The following is a 10664-nucleotide window of genomic DNA, read 5'->3' as shown; positions in this document are numbered from 1 at the left end:
TCCTAAATTGGCTTTCACATGGAGAAAGTGTATCAATTGACGACATATTTCTGTCCAAATTTAAAGAACAGCAATAACATTAATGAGAATATAACCAGACCACAACTAGTTTAGTTCGCAGAAAATAATCCCTCGGCAACATCACAAACCTCTCCTACTTCGCTCTGCATCTCTCCACTACAGATTCAACAGTGAGGAAGTTAAAAACACCGTTTTTAAACACAAACGTTACTAATTGAAAGTCACTGCACTTACCCGACGGCTCCGTTTCTTCATTTGTTTCTGCAGTGATTTCACAGGGAGGCATGAGTCCAACATGATCCGTCTGTCCCTGATATCCTCCTGCTCCCGACTCCTTCTCCCATAACTGCAATCGCACTTTAAAGGTCTCGTTTTCCTTCATTTGCGTTATTTCTGTCCCGAAACTGTCCTTGACACACTGTGTGATATTAATCACGGCCCGACTCACCAGGATCTGGGAGACGCTGTGGAGTTTGTCTTGAAACGAAACCTGGGAGTCAGACATCGTGTTTCAGAAAACTTCTGAAACTTCATACACAAACGATTTGAGCAAAACCCCCATGAAACAGTGAAGCTCGTTTTCCTGCTTCATTTGCGCGATTTCGGCCCCGAAAACATTGTCGACAGACATGATTTTAATCAAAACCCGTCTCGCCAGAACCTGGGAGATCCGGCGGAGTTTTTCTTCAATCGACTTCTCGGAATCATCTGTCCGGTTTCGGAAAACTTCTGAAACTTCGTGCACGATCGAGCTAAGCACAGTCTCCATGAAAGAGTGCACCTCAGTTTCCAGATTAAGCAACAGATTCTCCATGTTTTTCAGAGTCGATCTGAAAAACACAAACAATTCCTGCAGCTGCAGTCGCTGTAAACACGTGGGTTTGAACACAGAAAGCGAAACGTGCTCAAACAGAGAACTTCCGGGTTATCAGATGAACTTTCCTTAGTGACCGTTGCTATGAACTACAAATATATTAGTCGAATAAAAATAATCTGAAAAAAATAGTCCAGAATAGATATTTGCGTTATATTATAGTGTAACGTATACGGCCGACATTTTTTTATTATTTTTATTAAATGTGTAAATAATTTACAAATACAACTACAGGAGCAAAAATGGATACAAGAAAAAAAAAACACGGACAGAAAAAAAATTAACTGCCAGAGGTAACGATGTAAATTATATTTTTTACATATATCAAATGTTTTCCTTGCTTTAGCATTTTTTTTCATTGTTATAGAATTTAAATAATATTTCAACTCCATCTGAAAAGTACTAAAAAGGGGAGTATTATTGGACCGTTTTGATTTTATGAATGTGAAATTTACTAAGAATGACTAATACATTTGCTATAAATAAATGCTTTTTAAAAAAAGTTATCTTACACAGTACAATATAAAAGTCATTAAACCTAAAAAAAACACCTTTAAATGCCTACAAACAAAATTGTGCAAGTCCGTCCAAAACAACTTCACAAACACACACCTACCAAAGGTTCCCTTTCAGCCCGACAAAAAATGCACAAATCATCCTGCTCATGCTTAAATAAGTACTTTAGAGAGTACTTATTTAACTGGATAAAACTTATGAACAATTTTAAATGATATCTTTTTAACTTTATTTGTAATACAATATCCAACAGGAGTTGTCCAAACTAACTTCCAATTTATATTTTCAAATGGTGCAATCCAAAAAGATCAACTTGACGCACATGCCTTTCCTGTATAAAGTAAAAATCATCTCTCATTTTTTTACAAAACAAATCGCTTTTCTTTTTGCAACATTTCGAATACCGTTAATTTCATAGAAACATCTACCTCAATTTCTTATTTATTCCGCACGTCTGCAGTCACTGTTTACATGTCTGCATTGTTTACTTGTACGTTGTCTACTGTTTGTACAGTATATTGTCTTGATGCACTGTCTGTACTTTGTGTAAAGTATCTATAGATATATCTATATCTATGCTCTCGCAGTCTCCTTCCTCACCGCTCCTGCTCGCTTGACACTCAGTCTCTATGCCTGGGCTCGTTGAATCTCTGTCCAAGTCTTTTGGATCTTAATGACTATATGACCAAAAAATAATTTCAGGTTTACAAATTTGACACCTACTCAATTCAGAGTGCACATGTTTCTTGTTACAGAGGGGAAAAAATGCACATGAAATTTCTCATGCTCACCTATAAGGCTCTGCATGGCTTGGCACCTCATTACCTGTCTGAACTATTATCGCCCTACTCCCCACCTCGCAACCTTCTCTCTTCTAATTCTGCTCTCCTAACTGTTCCCCAAGCCCATCTACATTCTGTGGGTGACAGGGCCTTCTCCTGTTATGCCCCAAGCCCTGGAACTCTCTCCCCAAGGATATCACAGAGTCACCTTCTCTAAACTACTTCAAATCCAGACTCAAAACCCTCTTCTTTAGAAAAGCCTTTACTGAACTGGTTCCATTCTTCACCCCTCTGCTTTTCTTAGTACCACCATCCACGGTCTCCTCTATATATTGTAATTGTGTTTTATCTTGTGTATTTTTATTTATTGTTGTTGTCATTCTGTAAAGAGCTTTGAGAAGCCACCTTTTAAGGCGCTATCCCCATGTACCCCATGTATTAAGAAGACCCCCCTATTCCAGTATATTACCTGTAGTGTTATATTAAAAAAAATCATAAAAAAAGAAAGAACACTTTCACAACCCAAAGCAAGGTTGTATAAGGTGAGGGGAGCTGTATGGTGTGTAAAACACTTGGTTGTAGCATTGTGAATGTTGTGCTTCAAATGCTATTGAGTCATGAAGAGGACCTCCCTATCCCAGTGTATTGCGTGTCTAATAGGTGCCGTATTGAAAAAATCATAACAAAAACTGAAAGAGGTTTCACAACCCAAAGCAAGGCTGGGAAAGGTCAGAGGACCTGCTTAGTGTGTAAAACACTTACTTGCAGCATTGTGGGTGCTGTGGTTTAAATGCTATTGGCTTGTGAACAGCATCCCCCTATCCTAGTGCACAGTGCCACATTCAATAAAACCATGAGAAAAAGAGATTCACAACCCAAAGCTCTGCCAGTCTTCTGTGTAAACAATCATGGACATCATGATTTGAACATCATGGGTGCTGTTTTTAAAAAGCTGTTGAGTAAAGAATAGGAATTTTCCCGCAGAATGAAAACAGGAAATAAAGAAAGGGTTTCAGAAATAAAACAAAGCTTTATTCCCGTGCTGACAGTCTGGGTAATTGGAAACTGCTGTTCTGCTTCCTATGGTCATATATGAGTTTTTCGCATGAAACTCTATTGAGCAGTATTTCTGCGTTGTGAACGTATGTATACAGCGGTCCCCCAGTGTTCCAGATGGTGCGTAATTGCGCATCAATCAAAACCCCGACTGTCAGAAAAGGATAATTAGCTCACTGATATGTTTATGGAGGGGTTGTGAAAATTTTCAATGTCGTGGTCTTTAAAATGCATTTGGTTTGAAGGCGTTCTGTGTTATATGATATGTGATATGGACACAAGAATATTCGTGCGTGGAATAAAAAGACAAACTGAAGGCTGTGAGAACATTCACAATGTACTTTATACACAGAGCAATTGTATATACAAAGCAATTGTTTCATAAAAACGCTACAGGCGTGCCAAAATCGCTTTTGAACTTCAAGCTTACTTTACCCCGGTCAAAGTGATGAAGACACAGACATTCAATGAAAACGAATTTGATTCACTCAAGGCTCCGCTCTTTTGTTGTGATGTCATTTTAATTAATGTTAGCTGTGATTAGGTGTCGTTTTTGTCTCTTTTAACTTAAGAGTTAAAGAGTTTAAGAGTCTGCTCCTTTCTTCCTGGTATAGAAATAACATGTTCCATGTTTACAACCACCACTATAAATTATTTGTTCATCTCTAACGCCTGTCTGCGTTGACAAGGCATCTCAAAATGACATATTAAATAAGAACACGATCCTTCCGGTTACCATTCCTGTGGTTGGAGCGTTGTTTCGCCCTTTTTCGTTCTTCTACAATACTTACAGACAGGGCTTTATCACTGGAGTTGTACAGAAGAAGTGTGCATCGGTCCATGAAAATCATCAGTACTGCTGTTGTTCTATGCGTAGTTTAACCGAGAGCACTTAAAAGATGCAAAAAGCTTTCAAAGAAAACAGAATTAAAAGACAGTAGAGTAAGGAGGTAAAAAAGCACTCCCCCGTCGAGGAATTAACCACCGTCGCCCGTGTGACTGGATATAAAAATAACTGATTCGTTTTTGCCCAGTCTCTGGAAGCTTCAATGCGATTATTTTTCCTTCCTTATTTCTTCATTCCCATGAATTTACTCTGTAGTAGAGGAAACACGAAAGTGGGAAATTGCAGGCATTCTCCATTAGTACACACTACTGGGGATGTAGCTCAGTGGTAGAGTGCATGCTTCGCATGTATGAGGTCCCGGGTTCAATCCCTGGCATCTCCAAGTGCTCTATATTATTGTGCTCACATTGCAATCTTCTGTTGAGTGAGAACTCTTTGTTGGTGTTCATAGAGAGCCAGGTTTACACAATTAAGTTCAGTCACACACGAAGTGCTACAGTGTTGCTCTGCTGTTTTAAATGTACCTTCAAAGCATTTAGTTCTGTTAACTACAACAAATGATTTGAACTAATTTAACGTCATATTCAGGAAATCCAGAAAACGTCTCCACACTTGTCGTGGCTGTTGAAGAAATCACCTGTTAAATCTCACCCGGGATTTCTTGAGAGATCGTTCAGCGAGCGAGTCCTCCCTCTGGACCCCGCACTGAGCTGAAAGCTGCGCGAATTCCTCACTGCGTGTCCTGTACTGTTACAGGTGCTCTCGTGTAGATGTGGAGCACAGCCATAAGGACACTTTGAACTTTTTCCATATGTGAAGGAAAATTCAAAAGAGCATGAAAAGTATGGATTGTATAAAATATCCATTGGACAACTCGAGAAAGTACTGAAGGACTAAACAACGACTTTTGATGATTACAAGAGATTCAAGAAACACAACCGTCCGCACACGGGCTTGGATCCTGAACGCTTAAGTTAAGACAAAGCGAAGGATATGAACTGTAAAATCTCTTACAGTTTGTGAAATAAAACAATTTCTTACTTTCTTAATAATTTCTTACTGCTGATAGACGATTTATTGCATTTTAACAAAATTAAACTGTTATTCACACACTCTAACGAAGATAAACATTAGTGTCTTCCGGTGTGTGAGCCCATTTCTAATAAGAATAAAAAATAAGTTATATAAATTGAATTGTTCTACTTTTTATACTTACATAGTCTTATTAATATTTCAGTTAAATATTTTCTTCTGTAGTAATACTAGTCTCGATTTACAATTTTTGGACATTGTGCATCTTAAATAATTTTGTTATTAGTTTCGGTTTTGGAAAATCGCGCCTAGAACTACCAAAACTGGTAATGTTCACAAGATGTGTAATGCAATAGCGGCCTTCTGGGTGGAAAACAAAAAGTATTTCTTGGTATGAATCCTAGCTCATTTATAGGCGGCATTCTAGGACTTCTCGCTTCAGAAATCCTGTCAACGCATCGTACGTTTCTACTCCATCAATATCAGCAGTGTTATCACTACCAAACGCTAAGAATAGATCCTGGCAATCCTTCGTGAGATCTTCGTTGGAAAATTGTTTATTTTATTTAAAACAAATATTTTCAATACCATCCAAAAAGTCAAAAGTTTCAATTGCATGCAACTGATGAGATCTCTTTTCGATGGAAGTTATAAGTACATCCAAAACACGTTTCTTGTGGATCCAGAAGAGGATAATTATGAGGCTCAAAACATGCCTGTCTCTTCTTTTTTTGAGGACGAATTGATTATTGAGGTGTAATCATTGGTTCAAAACCCAAATCATCTGGTATCGCTGTTGTTTCTTTGATAGTTTCTTCAAATCCTTCAATTGATCTTCCATATCGAGGGATAATATCATACAAGTTGTGGTTTTCTTTTAATCACCAATTTTATTAAAATGTCACCTTCTTTTACAGATGTCTTGCATGTATCACAAGATATAACAGTCCTTGCATCTTCAGGTAAAATGTTTTAAAAAGTACAACAAAAGTACAATATACTGAACAGCATTTATGCTTACATGTATATTAAAATGAAGGTACATATACCAAGATATTAAAATACAATTGTACAGATTTGTTTGAAGTTTTCCACCAAATCTGCAGTGTAATTTTGAAGTATTATAGCTGAGAATGCAAGGTGAGTATGAAGATCAAATTCAATGAGTGAAAATGATTTTCTTGGAAGTTGCCGATGTTGGTCATTATTGATCATTCCAGGTATATTGACTTAGGTACTCAAATGTTTACTTGTTGTAGCTTTAAATGTGCAAAACACTCACATTTCTTTCAAATATGAAGATGTTTTACTGTATCTAGTGCTCTGTACTGGTCAATCTGGGTGCTATAAAATACCTATGGTTTGAGGTGCAGTATAAAGTGAATATTGGGGTGTCTCTAGTGCTGTGGGATGCTGCGTTTTAAATTGAGCAGCTCCTGAAGGCAGGACAAGGAGTCTTAGATAGATAGATGCAATTTCTTCTCATGGGATCAATAAAGTATCTATCTATCTTAACCTTTTGATTTGAAGGGAATGTAAATAACAGCCAGGTTGTCTCTTTGGTTGTGTTGTATCTGGTTCTGTCGACAGTGCCTTTTGTTCCTTGTGTGGATTAAATCATACTTATGAATTGATCACAAACATTTAGGCATTCTCTCCTTCTGGGGTTGATTTTATCATTGTGAGTGGCCAAAGGTTCCTTATATATTTTATTAAAAGTCTTTAATTGTACAAAATTAAGAAATTACAAATGAATGACAAAATGGTTTTAAAAAGTTTATTTTTAAAAAGGAAACGTTAAGAAAATGTCTATACATTTCTGCACATCAGAAATGTTACATTCAGAATTCTATATCAATTAATAGTTTTATTTCAGAAACATATCATATTGTACAAGAAAAAAAGACTGAATGGAATAGGGAACTTTAAGGTCTCCCTGTTTTAAAACACAAACTGCAGGTCCTGTAGACAAAGTCAAAGAGGACAGTGACTCACTGGTCAGAGCTCTCAGGTGACAGACAGTGTCAGTGTGGAAGCAGTGGAGTGAAGTGGACTCAGGTCACAGACAGTCTCAGTGCTCAGAACTGTTGTAAGACTGTGTGACTCTGTTGGTGAAGCTCTTCTGTGTCTAGACCTGCTGGAGGAGGTTCTCCCAGACAGCTCTGTCAGTCTCACAGCGCCCATCCTCTCCCTGAGAGTCATCCCCAACATCATCGTAGTCAGTCCTGTCAGGGGCAGGGGCTCCTTCTTCAGAGGGCAGTGTGTGCAGGACCCTGTCCACTCCTGGGCCAGGCTGGAGGACACCTGACAGAGAGACAGACTCATGATTTGTCAAATGAGCCAGTTATTGAAATAATATTGTTACATATTAGGATTATGGAAATTGTGAATATCAAAAATGACTGAGTAGATAAATTAAAAAATAAATTAATCATAACCCCCAACTTTTAAAGATTTTGCCAAGAATATACCTAAGCATTTGGTATAGTTAAAGGCACATAAGAGATTTGTTCTTTGGAACAGCTTTATTGAAAAAAAGTAATAGTTGAGACAATTAGTTAAATATTTGTTAACAACACTACACACAACATAAACATACAACACGCAATTACAAATTTGCTAACAAGGTGTTTTAGACACCTACATCCTAAACACCTAGAAAATCCTCAAACTGCTACCAAGTATTCAGCTTTTACAGAACACCTACATAAAAGAAAGAGATAAACCAAACCTTCTAAACCAAAGACATTACAACCTACAGTTAAATCTCTTTCTTTGTGAACCCAATTGCTACAAAATGAATGGGAACCTATCTCCCTGTTCTAAAGATGATCCCACTAGCCAGGAGAGGCACTCTTTAACTAAGGGATTCTCTAAAAAAGAAATAAAAGTTTCTAAAAACAACAGAAAGGCAAGCTCTCTTTATGAGGTTCAAAGACTAAACTCCAGTATGGTCTTTCCAGTTGATCTGGACAAGTAGTAGAAGCAAGAAGTAGCTCTCGCCTTCTATCATTCCTGGACAAGTTGATTGACAATCATTTACCCAGAACTTTATGGTTGCTTTGATCTCTGAATCTCACACCTCAGCATCTCAGCAAACATCTCCTTGCTTTGCAGCCACTAGCCATGTACTGTAATTGGAATTGGAATTGATGACATTACCCAGGTGTACCTAGATTTTTTAAAACACTTACATAGTCACAATAGTGTAGTGAATGGGGATTTTAATTTTCTGTAACAATCAGAAATTATAGCAGTATATTTTGAGAGTACTTGTAGACTTTTAGGAACTAATCAAACATAATAATCTATAGTCTCACACATGTATTCTAACCAGACAATATACAATTTATTGATATAATCATAATTTGCATAACAAACAATAAGCATAATAAACATACTGTATCTGAGAAGTACTCTGCTTTGATATCAATGGCTATTAGTGGGCTAACAGTTATAGTATACAGAATAGATGTTACAATATTGTACTCAAAAGCATTTAATAGGTTTTTTTAATTAAATTGTATCTTTTTGGAAGAATTGATGATTCAGTGTAGAATTCACTTATACTTATGAAGTATCAATGCTCTAAAACCACAGTGAGGAAGACCTAGTAATTTCTGAGCCTAGTAATTCTCTCTGCAGTCAGAGAACAGAATTCCTGGTCTTGAGGAATCTAAAGCTTTATTCTGCCCAGACCTCATTCCCTCATCATTAATCAGCTGCTGATCAATTTAAATCAATTTAAATCTGATTGGCTAGGTGTGTCAGTAGGTGGGTTTCAGTGACACTGTGATCTTTGTGATCTAACTTTGTACAATTCAGGTCACTCAGTCTTTATTGGCTGTTATTGATCCTTGTAGGACATGATAGAGTGAAGCTACCGCTACTTCAAAATGCATGATTCCCCCTGTCTTGGATGACAGTGCAACAGAGATGGATTACTGGAGGTTATCTTTCCCATCCCTGAACTACCTAACCCACACTGAGCCCCCTGGCTGTAGCCCCTTTTACCTGAAGTGGGGTCTCCCTCACTGTCCCCCACATCACTGTACCCAGAGGGTGTCTCATCAGAGAGGAGTCTCCCTGTGAACAGAAGAGCAGGTCAGTAATGGCTCTGTCATTCTGACACAGACTGGCCTGTAAGAGACCTTTTCTCTTCCAGGTAGTGTTTATTTGCAGATATGAAATTAGGTTGAGACTAATTTCTAATGACAAAGGTTACTGTGGGCTGGAACAGGGGGTACTCCTTAGTCTTATTTATAATAACTCACCTGACACAGTGTCTGGACTCTGGGGCACAGTGATGGCATCATCATAATACTCAGGGGCCTCTTCTTTCACAGAGGACATCAGCTTTCCTAAAGCACACAGAGCACAGCTTCACTGTCACACATCAGCACACTGAGTTATCTAGAGCACAGGACTGCTGGAGCTCATCAGAACACACTGATTAACTGAACATCACACAGGATCTAAAACTCCAGGCTCAAAGTACAGGAGATCAGGGGGAACCTGATTTCCAGTCCTATTCACAACTGTAATAAATGTAAAACAATTCCTAGATTTTCAAATAAGATGTTGAAGGAAAACAAGGCAGAGAAAGTTGGGCTATATTTGGACAGAGAGGGTGGTGATGTGAACCCTATGAGATATTGAAGAGGAGCCGGACACTGTCAGCAGTGACCCAGATTGAGTGTGCAGGGCTGAGATCACAGAGAGAGAGTCAGATTCATGTAACTGGTACAGAATAGTACAGACTCCGTATTCAGAGGCTGAGATCCAAGAAAGAGTAGAGAGATTCAGACTCTGTGGGAGTCCAGACTGGAGTTTAGTCTTTGAACCTCATAAAGAGAGCTTGCCTTTCTGTTGTTTTTAGAAACTTTTATTTCTTTTTTATATAATCCCTTAGTTAAAAAGTGCCTCTCCTGGCTAGTGGGAGCATCTTTAGAACAGGGAGATAGGTTCCCATTTATTCCCATTTATTTTGTAGCAATTGGGTTCACAAAGAAAGAGATTTAACTGTAGGTTGTAATGTCTTTGGTTTAGAAGGTTTGGTTTATCTCTTTCTTTTATGTAGGTGTTCTGTAAAAGCTGAATACTTGGTAGCAGTTTGAGGATTTTCTGGGTGTTTAGGATGTAGGTGTCTAAAACACCTTGTTAGCAAATTTGTAATTGCATGCTGTATGTTTATGTTGTGTGTATTGGTGCAGAGTTTCCCCATGTGATTGGACTGAAATAACCCACCTGACAAGGCATCTGGACTCTGAGGTACAGTTACAGCATCATCATAGTACTCTGGGATCTCTTCTTTCAGAGAGGTTATCGAGTCTCCTGAACCACACAGAGAGACAGAGAATTTACACTTCAGGACTCAGACTTACTTTGACCATAGAGCTGCAAAGTAATTGGAAAGTGTGATTTTAAATGTTTTGTGGTGTATAGTTAAGCCAAAACTCTAGGGTCGCTGATTAATCTGATCTGAAAGGCCGTTTTTACAGCATGCTGTTCCGCAGTCTCCTTTTCTATCAAAACC

The 10664-nt window shown here is 38.1% G+C and overlaps 1 non-coding gene across 1 annotated transcript; it reads left to right on the top strand.

Annotated features, from left to right (window-relative positions):
* The first annotated feature begins 4406 nt into the window (after window positions 1–4406).
* trnaa-cgc (transfer RNA alanine (anticodon CGC)) lies at window positions 4407–4478 on the top strand. The gene has a single exon. It is a non-coding gene; the product is annotated as a tRNA-Ala (tRNA).
* Window positions 4479–10664: the final 6186 nt, after the last annotated feature.

Source organism: Lepisosteus oculatus, chromosome 14 (assembly GCF_040954835.1).
Source record: "Lepisosteus oculatus isolate fLepOcu1 chromosome 14, fLepOcu1.hap2, whole genome shotgun sequence".
Lineage (NCBI taxonomy): Eukaryota > Metazoa > Chordata > Actinopteri > Semionotiformes > Lepisosteidae > Lepisosteus > Lepisosteus oculatus.
Note: the sequence above shows the minus strand (reverse complement) of the source record. Positions and strands in the feature narration are given on the sequence as shown.